Source organism: Fundulus heteroclitus, chromosome 19 (assembly GCF_011125445.2).
Source record: "Fundulus heteroclitus isolate FHET01 chromosome 19, MU-UCD_Fhet_4.1, whole genome shotgun sequence".
Classification (NCBI taxonomy): domain Eukaryota; kingdom Metazoa; phylum Chordata; class Actinopteri; order Cyprinodontiformes; family Fundulidae; genus Fundulus; species Fundulus heteroclitus.
In genome coordinates this window covers 25872799-25895063 of record NC_046379.1, presented here as the reverse complement: position 1 = coordinate 25895063, position 22265 = coordinate 25872799, and the positions used below count along the sequence as shown (strand labels likewise).

At 44.9% G+C, this 22265-nt stretch overlaps 1 protein-coding gene across 5 annotated transcripts in view; it reads right to left on the bottom strand.

The window, feature by feature from the left end:
• Positions 1-22265, bottom strand: part of numb (NUMB endocytic adaptor protein) — a 59996-nt gene that overhangs the window by 36772 nt on the left and 959 nt on the right. The gene's annotated exons all lie outside the window — the stretch shown is intronic.

Here is a 22265-nt window from a genome sequence, read left to right as displayed (position 1 = left end):
TGGTCTATTCTGACCAAAGCGCCTTCTTCCACATGTTTTGGTTTTGTTTTGGGAGGGTTTAAGATGGGACTGTGCATATTAATTAACAGTTCTAAAGACCAGAGTTAGCCATGGAGGCTAATATTCATCTGTAGTTTGGCTAAATGGCTTCCTCCTTCTCCAGCCTTCTTCTTCTCTTCCATAAAGGCCATATTTGTGGCGTTCACAAGTAGTAGCTGCCTGAGGATAGGTTCTACCACCTGAGCTGCAGATCTCTGCAGCTCCTCCAGAGTTACCATTGGGCCTCTTGGCTGCTTCTTTGATTTTAGATCTCCTACCTAGACTGTCGTTTTAGTGGAAGGCCATGTCTTTGCAGGTTTAGATAAGATATGGTCGGTTCTAATTTTTCCCCCCCCATTACCCGTCTGTTTTGGTCCTTGGTCTCCATGGTGAGACGAGTGGCTGTGTCAGGACGTAAAGGCTTTAGTGTAGGAGAGCAGGATCTAAACTCTGCTGGAGCGGTCAGCGATCCTAGAGAAACTCTGGCTTCTCTACGGTTACCACGGACGAGAACAATTACATAAGAACCATCCATACTCACTCTGTATTCATCAGAACACGCACAGCTCTAGCGTAAATGGTAAAAGGTGGGAAGTCCCATCAGGTCCCTGCATGTGCAACATTTTGGGTGGGGTAGAAGGGTAGAACTGGACAAATAGGGGGGGTAAAAAGATAGAAGGAGCAAGACTTCTGTCGACTGGCTTTCGTCTGCGATGTGCCTGGAAGGATGGAGGGAGGGAGGGGATGTGCTGCAGTTAGCTGCAGATGTAACGGTATTTGAATAATCTCTCCAGGAATGGAAAACTGATTAATCCCGGCAGAAAGGAGCCCAGGGATGAGTAAAGCAGTTGGCTCTGACAAAGAAAGGAGGGAGTGAGGGCCTAGAAGAGGGAGTGAGTGTGAGACTGAGAAACAGAGGGCAGTTCAAGGCAAAACAATCCGCCCATCTTCTTTCACCACTTGTCCCACAAACTAACACGGCTAATGCCATTTTATTCTGCCATGCTCAGGAAATTCCATGTTACGCGTGTTTATAGCCTATAGCTCAATAATACTATTGTATATCATCTACTCGGTGAAGCTAGAGACTTGTAAAGCAAACTGACCAAGTAAAGCACATCCACTGAGCCCTGATATAACAGTAAGCTGGAGATGACGTTGCCCCGGAACGTAGAGTGCTAGACGTTATCAATCTGGCTCGCCAGGTGTACGAATGAAGATAAAGTCATGAGGATCCCACCGTTTGAGACCAAAAACATTGACCTGACGTGGAAAACCACCTCCATGTTTTGTTTTAAATTTCTCAACAACTGCAAAGCACCACAGGAAGTTGTTGGGCTGTAACCGAAGCTCTCCCGCCATAGTAGCCTTAGCCAAACGCATGAGTATCTTAACGGCAGGTTTCAACAAAAACCTGGACGTTACATCCAAACATTACGTCCAAACAGACCCTGGTGGGCATGCACCGATGACCAAATTTAGGACATGGATTAGGCCTTAACTTCAATCTCTTTGCATCTTCAATACTTGGATCAGATCCCAGAAGGGCTACAAAGCCAAATTAAATTCTGAAATCACCATCCCCTCCCTCAGAAACCCCAAACTGTGTTCCAAAGAACGTATAATCAGGTTCCAAAGAATGTATAATCAGACCCACATTTAGGTCAGGTTTAACCTGAGAACCGACCAAATAAGGTAAACTGTATTTAAAGTCATATTTCTGACTCATTTTACTTCATTGTGAGGATTTCTACAGTAATGTGGCAACATTACGCAATAAACATGGTTAGTAACAGCGGATGCACCCACACAGAGCAGAAGTGAATCAAAATAGCCGCGGACTAAAATTATTTAGAAATATATTTAGAAATTAGTCAGCTACCAAAATCATTAGATGCAGCTCTAGATAGAACAATGTTTTCTGTTGTTGTTTTTTTTATCCATAACTCTATGGTGACAAAACATGACAAATTAAGTAAGCAGACAAACAGATCCAGCATGCTTAATCAGCACTGGTTCAGTACTAAAAATCCAAGTTCAAACATGAGCGAAACCACGCACAACCAGTGGCTCATTTGATTGATGCCGTTCCTCCAATGTAATGTTCCGGGTCACATGCAACCGCATACAATTAATTACAGTATTACACATGGGCACTCGGGGGACGTCTGACCTGAATCGAGTCCATTCAATGTCACAGGGATGATGTCTTTATGCAAAGTAGAGGGATGTTATTGCAAACCTTAAAGCAGTCGCTGCTCCAGCCAAACTGCAATTCTGAAGCAGCGACCGTGTTTCTCTTTTCAAATCCAATCAGAAATCTGATTTTGGAATAATCAAAAAGGAAATCTAAGAGTCTCATATTTCATCTGACAGTTTAGCAGGCACGACTGAATCCCAAAAAGAACAAATCGCTTGCTCAGAAATAGATTGAATAGGCACGGTTTCAGGTAGATTGCTCATTACTTGACATCTTATTACATTTTTACACAGCCCAAATGTAAAAAACGCATTCTGACTTGTGCTACAATTATGCAATTCAGAGCCATGTTTTAAAGCTTAAATACGTTGGCCCAGCTCCATATTTTTATTTCAGGTCCATAAACTTTAACAGTCCAAAAAAAAAAAAAACATAAGCTGCAGAAGCTGCTAACTTCTAAAAATCAGAGACTTAAAGGCAGACTGTGCAGAAATAAGTGAGAATCATCACTGGCTGATCGCTCCGGGCTGAGCACACCGCTCATTCCTTTGACGATCAGCACACTTTTCACCGCCCTCTGCACAACGGCCACAATCACTTTACAGAGACTGTCAGCAGGGTGCTTCATGGGTATAAGCCTGCTGAAGACGCGCGCTAAAGTGAACCACTCCACGCTGCTACTCTGAAAGCAAGACAAACACGTGGATTTTCCCTGTGTAATATAAATAAGGGCTGCTTGCCAGTACCAAGGTAAACCAACATGTCTTTTAAAGTTGTATCAAAACGGATATAAGTCACAAAATGATGGCTGCTGAATGTTTACCATTGCTTCCAAGAAAGACAGATTCATTCTACTGTAAATATTTCCAGTTGAAAAGCATGGCCAATCTGTTTTAAGCAAGAATTGTTGTTTTAAAACAACCGTTGACGAGCAACGAGCAGCATAAAAGGTATAATATTTTGGCGTACTGATTTAGTTTTTTTTGGTATTTTACATGCTAATACACCACATACTGGCCCAGGACTGGTAGAACATTTATTGTTGGGCCCGTTTACACAACAACGTTTTCTGGACAAAACAGAACGGTTTGTTTGCGTTTGTACGGTTCATTTTCACCACAACGCTGAATGTTTTCTCTGACAACGGCACATTTTGAGAACGGGTTCCAGAGTGTACTGGTTCAGTGGTTCAAAAACGTCCCATTTTCCATTGTCATGTAAACAGGAAAAACAGAATTTTTTTTTTTTTTAATAAACCATGAATCCTTGGCTCCTGCGCCGTATAACAGAAATCGGTAGAAATGAATGCACACAGGCACAACATTACAGCTGCCAACAATTTTAAGAACTACAGAAGACGGAAAAATCGCGGATAGCAGAGAAACACTTTGGCTGCTGACTCCTCTGAGTATAACCATGACTTGGTGCAGCCCAACAGTTGAACTCTGCCATCTCAAACTTATTAATCGCAGCAGCTTTTAGCCAGTATGCAAGTTTCAAATAACAAAGCACCTCTAGTGGTGCGGCATGGGAATTACAGTTTATGTGTATATGTGTGTGTGTGTGTGTGTGTCCAGGAGGTTTATAACAGCGCTGATGCACATTCTACAGCTTTATGTTGTACTGTTCCTTGTTGTACCTTTGTCTAATTTCTGTGTAATTAAGACTGGAATGCACTGGCGAGAACCCTGGTTTAAACAGAAACGGGGAAAAATGGCCAGTTTTCAATGGATTGTTGTCATGTAAACATGGCCTTTGAGCATGGACATGCTAATTCTCAACCTGAATACATGACAGCAACTGATAAGGCCATGAGGAAGATGGGTGCAATGCCAGAGAGGAAGGAAATGGTGGGAATAGGAGTGCTGGACACTGTTTGACCTGCTGACAAGCTCCCTGTCTGCCACTGAATAATTACAGGGTGAATCTGTTCTCTGCCCTCTGAATGACACGACGACTCTATTTCCTCAGTCAACGTCTGACTGGGGTTAGAGTGCAGGCAGGGGAGGAAAAACAGTAAAACATATGGACCAGACCGCAGAGCAGCACATACTGTGTTATTGCTTCCATACCGTGCCTCTCTAGGTGTGGTCCGGCGTGGCAGTGATGATCTCCAGGCGGAGAGCAGGTTGACCAGCTAGCACGCCGTTCAACTCTCGGAGCTAAGCATCACTTAGGGCAACAGCTGAGGCCACATTTAAACATCCAGGGCAGTACCCTGGCAGTGAAGCAGTTCCAAATCACCGTCGCTGTACCATCCCCCCCAGGCATGCCCCGGTTATGATTCACTGACTGAATCAATCAGGATCTGAAAGGTTTTCCACCACAGAGACAAATACAGGGTGTCAAGAAGTCCCTCTAAAGATTTATATTCCTTGATTTCCCCCCAAAGATCCATTCTGAGGTTGTGCTTCTAAGAACCTTAATGGGGAAGAGCTTCAAATAACTAGGTGTATGGTGTAAACACTCTAGTCGGGCAGTGCAGAGACGTTGGGGACTGACAGCAGGGGCCTGGTGAGAGTGGTTTGACTTAGTGTTCTGAGCATCCGACGCCATCCATTCTCGTTTCTATTTATTGGAAGCTGCTGCTGGAAATGCAGTGAGTACTAACTCATGTGGTAGCCACGGAAAAATGTCTTTATGGAGCCGAAAGGTAATTGTGTGAGCAATGACTCAGTGCTGTACCCGACAGAACGGATCTTACTTCGTTTGCGGATTGACTGGAAAATGCAAAAAAAAAAAAAAAAAAAAAAAAACCTGGTAAAGTCTACCATACTTTGATTAAAAAAAACTGTGCTCCTCTTAGAAATATGCTTGAGAATTTAATGTTGAAGTAGCTTTTGAGTTTCCCTATTGTGCTGAGAGAGTCGACTGATAAAAAAAAAAACTCTTTCTAATAAAACTGGTGACAGATAAGAGACGCAGTGATCGGGGTTTTCTCAGTTAATATTGATTTTCAGTTTTCTCTGGGATCTGATCTAAAGATTTACACTCCCTGCCCACCCCCCAAAGCCCATAACTCATTAAATAGCTACAATTTCTTCTGCTTACATCTTAGAGGAAGCTATTTTTGATTCCCAAAGGGAAATGAAGGCAATGTAAGCTCATCCTTATCTATGTCTAAAAACAAATGACCATAACCTTTATCTGATTTTCAAAGTACACGCTATGGGTAGACGAGTTTACAGACAGAAACAGGCGGAAGATATTCATCGATGACATTACTGAACGGAAGAAGTGTCTTTAAGCAGTCTTTAATTAGCCTAGAGTGCAGTTTGATCATCCCTACCTCGATATGGAAAAGACTTTGATTAAACCCGAATTAGATTAGACACCAAACAGAGATTCATTAAAAAAAAACTTTTGAATTTTAATAAATCTTTGTGACGTTTGTGAAAAGGCAGGAAGAGAAACTTTTAATGCTTTATTGGTGTAATGCCCACGTTGGGATGGGACAGAATATCAAACCTGTACTGGCAAAACTAATTATTAGCAAGACATCCTCCCAAATGTAAACAAAAAACCCCCAAAAAACAATTTTATGAACTCTTGAAAAGGATCTGGGTGAAAAAGGTTCTTACGAAGACGATGTTTACATTTTCCTGTTCAAATGCCACTAAAAATTCATTAACAAAAAGCAGGAGAAGAACCGAAGACAAAAAAAAAAAAAAAGTCTAACGAGGAATACAGATGACCAGAGTTTCAGCAAACTGAAGAAACGGGGCTGAGTGTTAACACTGAGTACTTCCTCTGGTCTGTACACAGCAGTGACCTGAAGAAGCACCGTCACCGTTACATATTCACCAGGTGCTGTTAATACGTGACCCATTACTCCTACGTATGGCAGGCTCGCTATGAGAAAGCAGGCTCAATCTAATTTATAGCAGTCTGCGAGGAAGCATTGTGATCCGAGCATGCAGATTTTACCCCCGAAGGCTGAGACAATGTTTAACACGCTGATCCAGCCCTGCCATCAGCGGAGACAAAAACAGGGCGAACCGCCACATCTGGGCCTAAACGGCTGCTGCCAGCTGAGACTTTATGTGAGGAGGCGGGGACTCTTGTATTATCAGAGCTTTGGTCAAAGTCACACGCGTCGATATTCCCTTACAAGCCCATCCTTAAAAACAAGCTGTCGTGGTCAAATACAGTTACCATAAAGTTCAGTTTTCCCTTACTGTCATAGTATCATTTTTGGTATGATGCTGACGTTAGATAATACACACAACATGTGGTCAGGTACTCCATCTACAATGTAAAACCACATTTCATGGCACCAGGCTACGTTCTAAAGCTTTACGCCGCAGGCCGTCGACTCAAGTTAGAACCACCGGTGAAGCTTTATGTTGACTGGGACAAAGACATTCACTAAAAGATCCGCTGGTGGGTGGGAAAGGACGAGTTTTGGCTTGACCGGCCCAGACCGGCGAATGGCTGGGGAGAAAATTCAAAAATACCAAGCTTTCTCTGATCAATGAATGCACCACGTCTGAGGGCTACCTGGTTGTGTTGACAAAACTCATTGGTGTGGAAGGAGTCACTGTAGGACGTCGACACGACATTAGCCATTTTCGGTAGGAGTGAGTGAGGTGTTTAAAAATGAAGTCTGCAGAGGTACAGAGTCTGTAAGGCCATTTAAAAAGGAATCGAGATTGCTTTAACGGAGGCATTTTGGTTGTTTATACAGGCTACTGCAGCAGAGAACTAAACTTGACTGCTCCTGGGCTTTTCATTCCTTCCCCATTACTCAACTTTTCTCCCACTACAGAAAGCAGCCATAAATTCATACCTGCCTTGGGGGCCGATCGATTATTAGGGGAAGGAAAAAAAATGGACCTAGGACAAACTCAGCATGGTGGACAAAATGATTGCAGCCTTTTGGAAATCTGGGACAACATTCTTAGAGGCTGCCGTTAACAAGTAGTATTGCCACACGCACTAATTGCTAATATATGACACTGATGTTTGAACTTTGGCCTCAATGATCACAGCAGTGATCATTGAGGCCATATGAAGCGCCGCTGTGTGCTCCATGTGCCGTTGACTGGCTATATAAGACTGGATTCAAGAGGGTTTTATTCTAAGATTACAAAAAAATGTATCCAAATAGCTTGATGGAATGCGACGGGGAGATTTTGCATTTCTTTCAATTTAAACATCAGACAAATCAGTTGTACCGGTTTTTAAATGGGAAACATTTTTATATAGTTTGCCTTCAGGGTTTCCCCCACTGTATTATAAGCCCCGGCGGACCACCAGGCTTTATTGGGGTGGAGATGGCTCGGGTCAGTTCAACACGGTTTGATTCATTTCTATTACAATCGAGTAGCATCTCAATGGGGTAGGGATTTTTTATAGCAACGCGGCTCCACGGTCCGATACGCCGACTGCTGCTCAGTTTATGGCTGTTATCAGACTGTAAAAGATGAGAACCAGGGAAGGCTGTGAGCAGCTAGATGAAGCACCCTGGATGTGTACAGGAGAAAGAAGCCATCCAGCATCAAACAGAAGGCTACGTGAAGCTAAGCTAACCCTACCTAATGCTAGCTTGCTATAATATAGTGCTCATACACAATAAGTCCAGAGTAAAATTATTTAACGGTTGAAGATATAAGTTATTAAAATAATTACCCCGCCCCCAAACCAATCAGTGACCAGCAGTCTTCTGATGTCACGGTTTCAGTGCGACTCGGAACAGGCAACCAGGTACTGGACAAATTGTCGATAAGCAGCATTTCCTGTAACCCTACAAAAATCATTGTTAAAGAAATTTTAAGATAAATTTACTTCATATTTCCTTTGAAACATATACTCGCTGGTGGTTACACTAAAGCAGCTGATTTGCATCTGCATGATGTTCCACTGCACACCGTACGCTATCTGCAGGACCCAAACGTCCGAACATACGGTGAGAAATCCCGGGTGTGGCTAGATGTTTGTTAGGTGTCGGTCTTTGTGGAGAGAGAAAAAAAATTGCTCGTAGTCTGTCAGGACATTTACAACTTGAGGAACTTCTTAGCAACACTCTGTCATACTTGCCTTGCTGTCACAGCTGCCGCAAGTGCACTGGTAATATACCACATCTGATAAATGATCAAGGGTGAATATAATATTATGGAATGAATATTTATCTAAATATTCCTATGTAAACTTTTAAAATTACAAACCAGTTTTGTCTTCTAGTCTAAAAAAAAAAAAAAAAGCCGCTGTCTGCTGCTTGTCGCTGCGGAGCCTAACCTCCAGGGGGAGCTCTCAGATCTGCTGGCGGCCGGAAACACAGAAGAAGCCGCTCCCAAAACTTGTTCCCCACCAGCTGACGATGACGGCTGACTGTCTTCTCCTGACTCGGCTTCCTCACCATACCGAGTCACTATTAGTCAGCTGATAGAGACTGAGCCATTTCTGCAGAAACGTCAGACTGCTTCCTGCTTTCTGTGTTGTCAGCCATTGTAGCAGCGCCGGGGTTCTCCTTTTACGTCATAAAGGAGCTAACAGAATCTAAAAAAAATGTCCTTTTTTTAGGGAGATTTATGACCATATATCTTAACAACCGTTCATTTAAGCGGCGAAATACGTCTTTCGAAACAATATTGTCGATGTTAACCTTCCATTGATATCGTTAAGTTTATCTTAAAAACATTGACGTCACAGGCACTTTAAATACATCCGTCCTAAAGCGTCTTTGTTTCTGGCACCGATTGTGATGCCTCCTTAGACCACAACAACTACCTACCAAGCCTCTGACTCAAAAGAAACGAAACTGCACATGATCAGTGATAACAGGAGATGATTAAAACAATCTGTGGTAAGTTTTACGCGCAGCTTTTGCTTTGCGCTACGGCAACCCTTCATTCAGGCTCTCAGAGTTACCGCTCAGCTCTTCCACAGCAGCGGCATTCCTGCCGACACCCAAGCAGCCATAAACCCCCTGCGTCTGAATATAATGATGACATAATGAATGAGTAAAGGGGGGAAAAAAAAGGTACCAGAATGAGAAAAAAAAGATTACTCAACTAAAACATAACTGCTGCATTTAATAAACTTTATGATGATGATTTTTATCGTAGATGATCTTTATTGTTTGTAATGTATTTGATTGCTGAAGCAGCTTTGTTTAGCGTACTATGTCCAAGACGAATTTCCTCATGGGGACAATAAAGTACATATCTATATAAAAAAAAAAAAGAACAACTTTGTAACTAATCTATTCTCTGTGATAATTGATTGAAGAAAAATGCATTTGCATGCACTTCTCTGAAACAAGGTCTGACTAACTAGCGAGATGTAGAAATAAACGGCGTAATGACTTACAGTCAAATGCTCAGTAAATAAGAACCTTTATTGCTTTAGTGCCCCTTATCTGATCACAAATTGTACAGACGTGTTCATTTAGCCATCAAAGAAAAACTACAGAGAAACAGAAATGATTCAGTGATTAGAGCCCCCCCCCCCCCCGTACATGAGCTCCTGAGCCAAACCGACTGGGATTCCACCGCACGGGGATGAAAAAAGTGTCACCGCTGTGCCTGCCTGACTTTTAGAGAAGCCATTAGAAAAAAAGAAATCAGCCTGTATGTGGTGCCTCTGACCAGGATGGGATTATCGAAAAAAAAATTAGAATTGATTTTATTATGATAATTTACATCGCATTTGCAACACAGGGAGGGGAGTCAATATGTTTTCTATTTTTTTCCTGATCAAGATTAACAAACATAATTTGCATTCTGTATTTTTCCCCACTTGGTAATTTGTGTGTCGAGGAAGATAATTTGAGCTGGCTGCCGGAGCATCCATTAGGGCGCCTCAAAGCGCATGGCAGTGAGGGATGGTGTCTGTGCGCTTGTTTGTGGTCTTGACACGGCGATAAAGGCCTGTCACTCTTCAACGCCCCCCCCCCCCACCCCCCCACCATCGTCTGGAGACGGCTGCAGGAGGAGATGGATTCTTCAGCCATTGCAGACCTGATCATAAGCTTCTCTAGCTTCATGCCCTCCCTGCCCAGCCAGTCTGTTCAGGTGGACGGCCGCGCGTTGCCAGGTTGTGCCACACTCTTTCCATCTTCAGATGACGGACTGATCAGAACTCTGTCAGATGTTTAAAGCTTAGGATACTATTTCAGGACCTACCACCCCCCTCCCCTTTTTTTTTTTTTTTTTTTAAACAAAACCACAACTTTACCCTAAACCTGTCGGATGTGTTCCTTGGTCTCCGTTTGCCCTCTCACGATCTAGAGCTGCCCTAAATATCGAATTGCAATCCAGACAGCAGTTCCGGTGTGTGTGTGTAACGGGGTGATTGCAGGGAACTGTTTGGATGCAATATTTGGAAGGCTATAATATTTCAAGTGCTATGCATTCAAACTCTGCCTGCCAATAGTATATTTGGCCAGTCGGATGGACTTTGACCGCCTTTTATGGCGACACCTGATCGTGGCGGCTTTTCCTCCCGCTCCACAACCCTCCCTTACGTTGTGCTACTCTGCAGCGTGAAATCCAGACAAAACATGGGAAAAATGTGTGTGTGTGGGGGGGGGGATTGAATGGGGTGTGAATACTTATTTAAAGCACGGCGTGTATATATAAAGACAGATCCCACCTGGAGAACCGCTGATTTATAATGTTAACAGCGACAGAACTACGGGTGAATGGCAACACCGTAGCATAGGTTGGTGGCTGTGTGTGTGTGTGTGTGTGTGTGTGTGTGTTTATGGGAATGCGTGGCAGATTTAGTCTAGCAGCGTGAGTGACGAGAGGATGGAGTGGAACAGGAACTTCCTGCTGCGTGAACAGACATGCAGTTGCCACATTGGCTGTCCGACAAGACTACAGCTCGCAGAAACACACACGGCTTAAAGTAGACACATCGTGACCAAATGCCCTCCACACACACACACACACACACACACACACACACACACACACACACACACTGCCCTCACCTGCCCTCGAGCTTGGCTAAAGCTGATTTGAGACGTGCAAAATTATAACCACACTGCAACCCTTTATCAAGTGTACGGGCTGCCGGTGGCGGTCACTGAAAGGAAGGAGGAGGTCGGCACAAAGCGGCGGCCATCCTCTCTGGATGGACAGCATGGAGACGCCGGCTGAAGAGGGTTGGACGGTTAAAGCTTTCTGTGAAATGCAGTGCAGCTGTTGAGCTGCGCACCACATCGGGGATTCTTTGCACACACCTGGGTCTGGCTCTTTGTGTGCTGGCCGGGCTATTTGTTCGGCAAAGGGTGGCTGCTGAATACCAAGGCAGACACGCGGTAGACTAAGCAACACCGTGCCGCTGTTTACCCAGCAGATTTCTCCAGGAAGCCCAAGCAAGGGTGAAGCAAAGGGACACTTTCAGAAGCTGGTCACGACCGCTGCGTTACAGCTAATGTATGTCTGGTGTTTCCCCAGGAAGGTCACCCTAATTGCTGACGCAAGCGTGGAACTATTGTAGTAACATTTTTATTTACTATGCTTTATTTCAGTCAAACCAGACGAACCTCAGACGTAAAAGAAAATATTGCACTATGGGAATCCTGATAAAGGGAATGGGTGATTGTCATTAGAAAACAGCATGCATCGATGAACGTACAGTTTGCTGACGCATCCTTGCGCCGAAACCTTTAACGATTGTGTTTGGCCTGCAGATCCCTGGCATACGGATCAGGGAATCACGACAGAAGAGGCTAATGTTACAGAAGAACCCCAATTAGGAGGGACCGTGTACTCGGGAATATCATTCAGAAGGAGACAGCATTAGGGGGCTCAGTTAAGGGTCCTTCTCACACAGCAATAAGGGAACTAAAAGGAAGTAAAATGTTCCTGGAATGAGTGTATCTGTTCTGGATGTGAGCAGGCAAGTTTAAATCATCTGCCAATGGAAAAAGAATTTTGCACTTAAAATAAAAAAAACAACTCTCCATCATCTTATCTAATCCAGTGCAGTATATCTAATTGTCTTATTTTAGGGGGTCAAAAAATACTCATTCCATTCACCTGCTCAAATCAAGGACACATAAACAAATTTCAAGAAAATCTGACTTACTTTTAGTTATTTCCAAAATAACTAAAAGAAATGTGGGACGCCTCCTGAAAACAGTGCTATAATGACAACCTTTGTTTTTTATGGTTGGTGATCAGCCAACCATAAATGAAAAATCCCCCAATTTTTCCTCTCCAATCACTGAATGAACCGTACATAGGTACTAACAGGTTACACTGAAAACAAATCGCATTGCCCCGGATCGTGTTTACCAAGTGAAGAACACTCATCCAGTATCACTGAGGTGATTGAACAATGAAGTCGGAGCCCGAAAGCTGTAAGAAGCTTCGAGAAATGAAACTTCTTTCTATGGAGGCATGTTGGCTGTTCATTCGGGCTGCCACGACAGGGTAAGGGTTCAGCAGGTAACTGGAAGCTGAACGTTTTGCAACTAAGACGCGGTTTTACGCTTGTGAAACGTCCAGTTCTGCCACCGCTGGATTAGAAAAATGTTGGGTTATTAATAGATTTTTGGACATTTTGTAACAGCGGAGAGACTGATGTCTATAAATAGGAATGCTAACCCTACAAAATGTGCTAATCTTGCTAAATGCTAATATAAGATGCTAAAGGCTATTTAAAATATCACTCTTATTGTAGCTTTGATCGGGAAAAAAAACAAACAAAAACAAACTAAAATCCTGGTTGAGTGCACAGCCGTGAAAAATTCACTGCTTTCTTTTATACACCGTTTGGGACAAGAAAGCCCCCAAAAAGTTCTCTTTGGTTGTGTTTTATTTTATCCCACTTCCTCATAATCTAGGGATCTTATTCTTTAAGTATCTCTTAGTCGATGCATAAAAAGAAAGCTTTGAAACTTAGGGCAGTTTGAGAAAGTCGTTTTATTTCAATTTCAAAACTTTAAAAAAAAGGGGACATATGCAAAATCTACTTTTTTTAAGCCCCTAAATAAAATTGTTGTGTACTTGGAGTCTCTAGGGGAGCGGAAAAGTTGAATCTAGTCTGTCTAGGGGGTGCGTAGGTATCCTATTTGGTTTGGGTCATATTTTTCAATCCGTTCAATTTTCTCTGTTTTCTATTACGTTTTTTGGAAAAATTACATCGCAGCATTTGTTGCGGAGCTGCTAAACAAGGTTGTAGACTTTTGGCTAACCTACGACGTAAATCCACTTTTTTTTTTTGTTTTGTTTTTTTTCCTCACAGTGGATTTTTAGTCCTGGGTCACGGATGGCGAAGCTACAAGTGGATAAGCGTAAATGTTCAGTTGTTGGATGTATTCACCCACAAAATTCATTACACCTCTTTCAGGGTTATTAACTAAAAGAACTGTAAGAGTTTATTTTGTACATTTCTACCATCAAGAGACCAACACAAAATGAGATAGCTTAAATCAACCTTTTTGCAAATCTTTAATTGTGTGTTTGAATATTCTTTTGCCAGTGTTAAATAGCTGTTTGAAATGCATGGGTTGGGCGGCATAGTGAAGCTACGCTCCATATTATAGTGAAGTTGGTGTGATGGCGTAGATACAGTAACACACCAATGTGATGCATTCATTTAAAAGGATGGGTTCTGTAGGTTTGTCAATAATCGCATCTCTGCTATCAAACTACACAAAATGTCAGAAAGGAATGGAAGGGGGCGGGGTGTGAAGTGCCTCCTTTAGATTTAAAGAGACAGCGCCAAAACGAGTTGCTCTCAGACACACCTTGGAACGGGGGCTAAAGAGAGCAACAATAACAAGGAATTCAGACCAAAGGATTGTTGTCCCGCTTCATAAGGATCACAACTGAATGGTTTGAATGTGAAATGAATGGCAGTCAAAAGCCTCACATGTCCTCTTTAAATTTATGCTAAGAATAACAATATTTTGGTACTTTAAGAGGTTATTTGCACGTAATTTTAATGCACTTTCATAAGGAGATGTTCAGCCAGACTAATACATTTAAAGCAGAAAAGTACAAAGTCCTTACTAACTAAAAAAAAAAACCCAACAACAACTAAAAAGCACATGACTGAGGTGTGCGAGTTGAATAAAATCTTTGCCAAGTCACATGGCTGCTGGGCACACTCCATTCCTCTAGGGCTTACAGGTAACAGCTGATGTTGAGAAAACGAGTTGACGAGAAGATTTTTGCTGTAAATTTAGCTGTTTGTATTTTTGCGAATGGGTTACCACCAGTCATAATCACTTTTGGGGGGGAAAAAAGGAGAAGAATAATTATGCAGCGATGCATCAACCCCCTTTGTCCAGATATAGTACGAGCAGCCAGGCAAACAGTGAGCCAGAGGAACGGGCAAATAGGCGATGACTGCAGAGCATCAGAGGATGGAAAATTACCAGGGCCCCCACAATCAGCTGGACACCTTTGATCAGTCAGGGCCCAAGCACCAATTACTGCGGGATAATCGGCAGCCTTCGGAGCCCCGACGAGCTGCAGGCACCGCGGGCACAAAGGGTCAGTAACCACCAGGCAAGGGCCTAGTCAACATGGCTCACGGAGCCAAAAGCTGATGGTGGGCCTGTCTGAAAAGCTGCAGAAAGGCAGCCAAACCGACGAGCCGCACAGCAGCGGCATTGTCCCCCCCCCCACCCCTTCCCTCCTGTCGACTCAGCACAGCTCGCTCTCTCACGGGCCAGACATCCCTCTCAGCAGGCCGCTCGCAGTCGAGGAATGGTGCGAGGCTGTGCAACGTGCGAACTTGCTGCTGTCCGTGTCTCGGATTCCTTCACCCACACGATGCCAGTAACGCACACATATGCAGCACAGGTCACAGCAAACGTGCTACTCGGGACACCCGTCCCTGGAGCTTTTGACTCAGCTAAACGCCGACCGTGCTCGGAGCTGCCCTCCTTAATGCCCGACCAAACGAAGAGCCGCATACAATCCGTAAAAAAAAAAAAAAAATCCAGATCGACTAGATCAAAAGAAATTGATTTTTGCTCTCATCTTGGTATTTGTCCAACTGCAAGGGAGAAGCAATGATTCATTAAAAAAAAGAAGGAAAAAAAAAGGAAAAACAACTCCCCTCTTACTGGAGGCAGAACATGATATTTGGCTCATTAATAATTGACTCCTTCTGGCACGGGGGGGGAACTTTCATTATCGATCAGGCAAAGCTTCGGTGCCGGTTGCTGTGGAGCAGGTGCTCCCTCCGCTGTAACCTGCCTCACTTCACCCCACACCTCAGAATGTGGTGTCGCTACACAAAAGAAAATGGCTCGACTGAACCTCCAAATTTGATTTTCTCCTCGCGGAGTCTGTTGCCCACTCATCGCGACCCAGTTATCCAACGGGAAAACAGCTGACAAAAGGACTACGGGGTCGGGCCCGTGTCGGTTACGCAACAAGCGCCGGTGAACGTGGGCCCACGGGAGGCGAGAAGGCTCTTCGCTGTAAAAACCACGGCTGAGACAAAAGAATCCGTCTTTTCAAAAGGCAGAGGAGTCTGGGGAGACAGTTCGCTCTTCAGAGTCTCCCGTTTTATGCCTAAATAAAGCCTCTCCTTGGACGCCGGCATTACAGCTGCGCCTCTTTTGATGCGACGGCTGAGATGGGTTATGAAAAGACGGCCTTCTAAACCCCATCTTCATTTAGACGTGACGTAATAGTCCAACGCAGAGCAGCTCAACTCCAGCCGACGTGGATGAAGAGTGTCTGGGAACGGCGTTTTCTTTTCCTGCCGCTGATTCTCCCTTGGATTTTGACTTTGACTAGACCGTTCCGACACATTGATGTAGAGCAGGGAGGTCCAAACTTTTTGTCACGTGGGCCAAATTGTCAAGTCAAAATTACTGGAGGGCCAATAAAACAAATAAATAAACAATAAAATTAACAAAAACTGATTTCCCCCCCCCCCCCTAATTTGCAAATTATTTTTGGGCTTGATGGAAAGGCTTGTTGTCTGTTCTCAGCAGACTTGCTGTACTTGGCCTCCTTCACTAGATGAACTAGAAGCAAAGTCTGCATTTGAATAAAAGTCATTGGATAGATGTGCAGAAAACCAGCCCTCGGGCCAGGAATGGCCCTCGGGCCACATGTTGGACACCCCTGATCTAGAGGCTGTTTGTTTGGTGCTGGAAGGTGGATCTCTGCCCTGGCCTTGAAAACATTTCCTCCGTCAACTACTCTGTATTCAGCTCCATCCATCTTCCCACCAACTGGGACTAGCCTCCCTGCTCCCTAAAGCATGATCTCTTCCCTTCTACCTCTTTGCATGTGTTTGCATGTGGCGCATCTGTCATACAGAAGATCCCCTCGCTCCTCACGTGTGCCGTGTTTGGCCCACATACAGGGCCAACTCCAAACAGGACCTCATGCGGACTGGTTCTGTCAGCGGCCTTCTTCCTGCTTAAAACTGCTGACGGATCTTCCCACCTGAGCCGTGGATCTCTACATCTCCTCCAGAGTTACCATTCCCTTGAGTAATGCTCTCCTTGTCCAGCCTGTGAGGCCATGTCACTCTTCCAGTGTTGCCGACGACGGACAAGGGAGTGCTGCTTTAAACTAGCGCGCTGCTGGCCTTCCGTCTCGCCTCTGTTCAAAACGCTGCATTTGAGTCAAACAAAGATGTTCAGAGCGAAGCGCGATGATGAGAGTCACCGCTGTGTCATTCTTGGGTATTCTGTCTTCTCCACTGCGTCTAAGCAGCCTCTGCGGTGGAAACTGGTGCCAAGGTAACCGTGACGGCCAAAAGATGCTACGCGTCACATGGAGCCCGACGGGAAGTAGCTGGAGGGGCAGGCACACCATGTACGGACACTGCGTCCACGTCCTGGACACAGAGACAAACGTGTGCCTGCATGTCAATTAGTTTTACCGGGGAGCCGGTCGGCCCGCGTCTCTGCCGAGCTGCAGGCTGACCGTCCGTCAGCTGGTCTGCTTCGCTGCTACTGGGGTCTCCTCTTGCTCTTGGCAACACCTCAGAGATTCTGCGTGGTATTTAGGTCAAGCCGGCCATTCAGTGATGCCGTGGTCATTAGACCAGGCGCCGGTATTTTTGGTGGGGCGATGCCCAAAGTCCAGTTGGAAGTAAAGTATAAATCCCTTCGATCCTCTGAAGGCCGTAGCTGCGCATCTTCTTGTGAGCCCCTTTTAGTCCTTCCGCTAAATGTTCCACAAATACGGTTGGATAGAGTAGGACCAGTGTGCGAAATACCTGTCAATATTTGGGGGGGTCCCCGTCTCCCGATTGTTGCGCAATACCGATGTAAATTTTCTCAATATGCAGTAGGCCTACATTACAATGTCAAAGTCAAAGTTAGCTTTAATGTCAATTCTTCACATTCACCAGACATACAAGGACTCGAGAGGAGGTTTCTAATTCACCAACAGTGAAACAGATAAAGTGCACAGGCACAACAGATAAGATCAGTTCCTAATACTAAAATTTAAACATTTTTAGTATTAATTGTTGTCAACGTTACGTCTTTCTTCTGCTCGGCGCGCACATGGCTAATTTGCATCCGCTAATAGGATTGGCTGGCTCCACTTGGCAAAAAACAGAACATATTTCCCCCTGGGATTATTAAAGTATGTCTGATTCTAATTCTGATATTTGTGTATAAATGTTTTGAATTTTGAATACTGGACATGTTGAGCTTAAAAATTTTTTAGTGACCATTAGTGACAAAAAATATTTAATTTTTAATTTTTTTTGACACAATTTAAGACCCCCTTTAAATTTTGCTTTTGAGGCTTTCAGGGGGTCTCATGGGTTAATCGGGGAGGGGGTTGGGGGGGGGGGGGGGGGGGGGGGGGTCGAGCCCCCCCCCCCCCCCCCCAACCCCCTCCCCCCCCGATTAACCCTTATTTCGCACTCTGAGTAGGACTAACAACAGCAAAAATGGTGGATGGACTGAACGTATACAGCGCTCTTCCAGTCACGCTGACCACCCAAAGCTCTGTACACTACAGCCACAGGTGCTCCCACTGACGCGCACACATCCGATACGCAGAGCGGTAGGCGACTTGGGGTTAGGTGCCTTGCCCATGGGCACATCAACGCGTGACAAGGGGAAACTGGAATCGAACCCACAACCTTCCAGTTGCGAGACGACTACCCAAGCCACAGTCGCCCCATCAAGAGCACATTTGTGAATTTCCCCAGACAGGTGGACATTATGTCATAGACTTAAGACAAAGCTGTAGAGATCGCCAGCAGATGTGGGCACCAACTCCCCCCCCCCCCCCCCCCCCCCCCTCAGCTGTGTCACAGCAGGCTGGTCTTGCCCTTTCATTTGGCCGCTGCGACACGCGTCTGTGTGTGTTTTGGTGGTGGTGGCCGGCACCTGAGCCTACATATCTATCTAAACTCCTGACTGCAACTGGGAGCTGGTACCATAATCCCCCTCCCTAGGAAGATCCAACCACGGGCCGCTTCGCCCTGCCTCGGCCGTAATTAAAGCAGAGATCAGAGGGCTGAATAAAGCATGAGCTGTTCCAGTGCCAGAGGCTCGGGTATCACATTATATAGGGGGCCTTCAAAGACAAAAGGAGTCCCTGAGCCTTACAGCGGCTCCAGGGAGGAGTCACACACAGGCACCGACCTGAAAGGCAACTCCTTGCATACAGTGATAACCCCCCCAACCCCTCCCCGCCCTCCCTGATGATACAGTAAGGGCAAGGAGGGGAGATCCAGACCCGTTGAGGCCAATTAAAGCTTAAAATGACTGACCCAAAACGGCACCCTCAAGGAAGTGCATTCAAAGGAATAAAACAACCAGACAGAGAAAGTCGTGACCAATCTGATTAACAGGAAAAATTTAAACGAGACCACATGCCTGTTTGCACAAGATCAATGCCGGGAGTACGGAGTCGTTCTGAAAGGTCTTAGACAGGGGAGAAGAACAGAAAGCTGTGGCTAGGTACCTTCGGCCATCAGTGCAGCTCAAAGCATGGCTGCACACGATCTGACACCAGCCCTTCTGGGTAATTGACAGCAATGATGGCGCTTTACAGAGAGAACCCCTCGCTTGACTACAGTTTGATGGCCTCTTGCTTCAGCAACCCGGCCGGACACCCCCCCGAAAACAACTCGTCCCGTTTTCCCTCTTGGATCTTGCACGTTTGCCGCGTGATAATCACTCGCGGTAATCAGTTGCTGCCGTTTCCTGTTTGTTCAGCTGTGTGCTCGGCTCGCCCGACACACAGATCCTCTTTGAAGGACACGTGACCGGCGACGGCTATCCTCTGGAAGAGGAGACGGCAGAACGGCGCTCGTCCCCCAAAAGGCGGCAAAGCCGTTCCAGCGGACCTATTTTCAGCTGCTTGTTTCTGAAATGGGGTCAGCTGCACATTTGAGATCGCGGCTCTTTAAACCTGCCCTCCGGTCGAGCCTTGCCAGAGTGTCTCTGCCGGACGGCGGGCCCGGGCGAAGATGCTCGCTTTGCCGGGACGCGGAGCCACCCGCCCGCTACGTGGGCCTTTGCAGTAGCTAGGGAAAAATGATTTGCCTTTCACAAATCTCTCTAAATGCTATCCATGTCACAGGTTAGAGCCTTGAGTCAGTTGCAGTATTCTTATCTTTGCTAAACAAAACAGGGGGATTAATGGCCTATTTTACAGAGTAAATTAAAATGAATGAAAACTGCTCATTTCAGGGCCCCAACAAACTTTTATGCATTTAATGATTTTATGGAATTCGCCAACATAAAAATAGTGCAAGACTGTGAAACGGGGAGAAAATTATCTATATAAAGTTTCTGCATTCAAGCCCATTTCCTCAAGAAATACAGAGCAACCGGCCGCCATGTTGGAAGTCTACGGAAGAGGATTAGGGCCATTCAAAAAAGAAAAGAAAAATTTCTATTCAATTCTGACTTTTTCTCAGAATTCTGAGAATTCTGACTTTTTTCTCAGAATTCAGACTTTTTCTCTCTAAATTCAGACTTTAATCTCAGAATTCTGGGAAAAAAAATCAGAATTAAATAGACTTTTATTACCTATTTTGAATGGCCCTAATCCTCTTCCGTAGAACTTACTTGATTCAGATCAGTTTCATTTTATTCAGATAGCATCAGTTCACAACATGTCACCTCAAGGCACTTTACAGAGTCGACCTAACCCAATCCGACCACGCAGAAAATCCAAAGTGAAGACAGCAACGTCTCGCACGGTTCATGAGCCTTCAGGGATGATGCCACCAGCGCCGGGCGACGCGACGTTAACGACGGCGCTAGGCTCCCAGAAGCCTCTCTGCCGGAAGTCTCCCCGTGCCAATCGTTTCGAGGCATGGATCAAAAACAAGCCCGGCGTAGCCATCCTGCTCTGTGCCAAGCGGAGGCTGAGATTTACATTGTAGACGTTGGGCTGCTTTATCACACAGAGATGCCAATAAAATACAATCAGGTCTTGGGTTGAAATGCAAGGAAGTGGGAAATGTTGAAGGGATGCGGTCACAAATAGAGCCGGGAAATATATGGAGATTTTAAAAATAGAGATAAAAAAAAGAAAGAAATGCAAGATGAGACTATATCGTTGCTATCAAGATGGAAATGAATTATTTAATTGATTGGATGGCGATTTAACTGACTAATTTATAGACAATCATACTTCTGCGTATCCCAGTGGGTTATTCTTCAGCTGTTTCTCATATTGATCTACATCCAGTGAGACGTTTGGGACACGTCTTTGATTCAGAGAAGCCTTTTCGTGATTATGAAATGAAAAGAAAAACACGTTGAGATGAATATTGTGTGTCTGCATTCAGCTGAAAAATACTGAGACATTATTTTTGCACCAGATCACCCAGCCCTACTCACAAGTACACAGTAGACAGGGAAAGAAGGCCCTATAATGGGGTTGAGATTTAAAAAGCGAGAGAGAAAAACAAAACTCCTCGACACAGACTGGTAGGCAAAGAAAATAAAGCACTGCTCCGGGGTACGGGGCCGTGATAGTTTGGCCAACAGCGAGCTAAGCTGACGCCGACAGTGATTTCAACACATGCAACCAGAGGCTGGACGAGCTGCCAGCCGCCGGGAGCAGAAGCACTTCCGGCTGCGTCGTCATCACGCAGCAGGTTTATCTACCTGTGTTGCGTCACTTCTCGTAATTCACAGGCACAGCTCGCTGCCGAGGAGGGGCCTGTCGCCCTGAGAGCAGGGCCAAAAAAAAAACGGCCGCTCTCTCCCACGGAGTGAAGCAAAGCGGCAGAAAGAGGCTTGTGCTCCTCCCTGAAACAGCTGACATACTTAGACAGTGGGTTGTGGTGGCAGACGGCCAACCCCGGCTCCCTCTCTGTGCCGAGAAGAGCCGAGCCGTGAGCTACTTTCAAGATGTTTGAGAAGTACCAGCAGTCTAACTCATACCCTCAGGAGAGATAAACTGCTTTGCCAATCAGATTACATTACTGCTTCTCCCCCCTCCTTCTATAATTTGTATTGGCTGATTATTCTAAAACATAAATCTAAAACAATTTAAGAGCAGATTTATGCGGTACGTGTTAAGACGGCTCAGGTAAGAGATGCTCCAATTAAACCATCAGAGATGGGCGGATGACAATCCCGCAAGTCAAATATAAAACTTTTTTTTTCTTCCTGTATTCAATTCATGTGTCAGCTGTAAAAAAAAAAAAAAAATCTATCGTTTTTACAGCTGTTTTTTAAATTTTATTTTTATTTATAGATACCTCTGTCCCCTAACATGGATTATTTTACCTTAGTTGTTGATTTTTCGGTGATGCAGCACAGAGGGACAGCTGTGTACAGTAAATTGGGGCTCATTTTGAAAAGCTTCCAATCCCATTCTGCCATAAATAGTTGTATTATTTGATGTTTGTCTGGCCAGAGATTAGGAAAATAAAAGGCAACAATAGGCCTTTCACAATTGTGTCGGAAATCGGCCACGACAAAACAAGCTGATCGGTGCATCTCTGACTTAAAAGCCAATAAAAAGGAAAACATTTTGCCTCCATTTCCCTCCCTCCACGCTATTCACAAACTACAAACACGGATCACTAGGAGAATCCTATTTGGTAAACGGGACGCTTCCTGTGTTTACCTTCGTCGGGTCAGCAGGCAGGA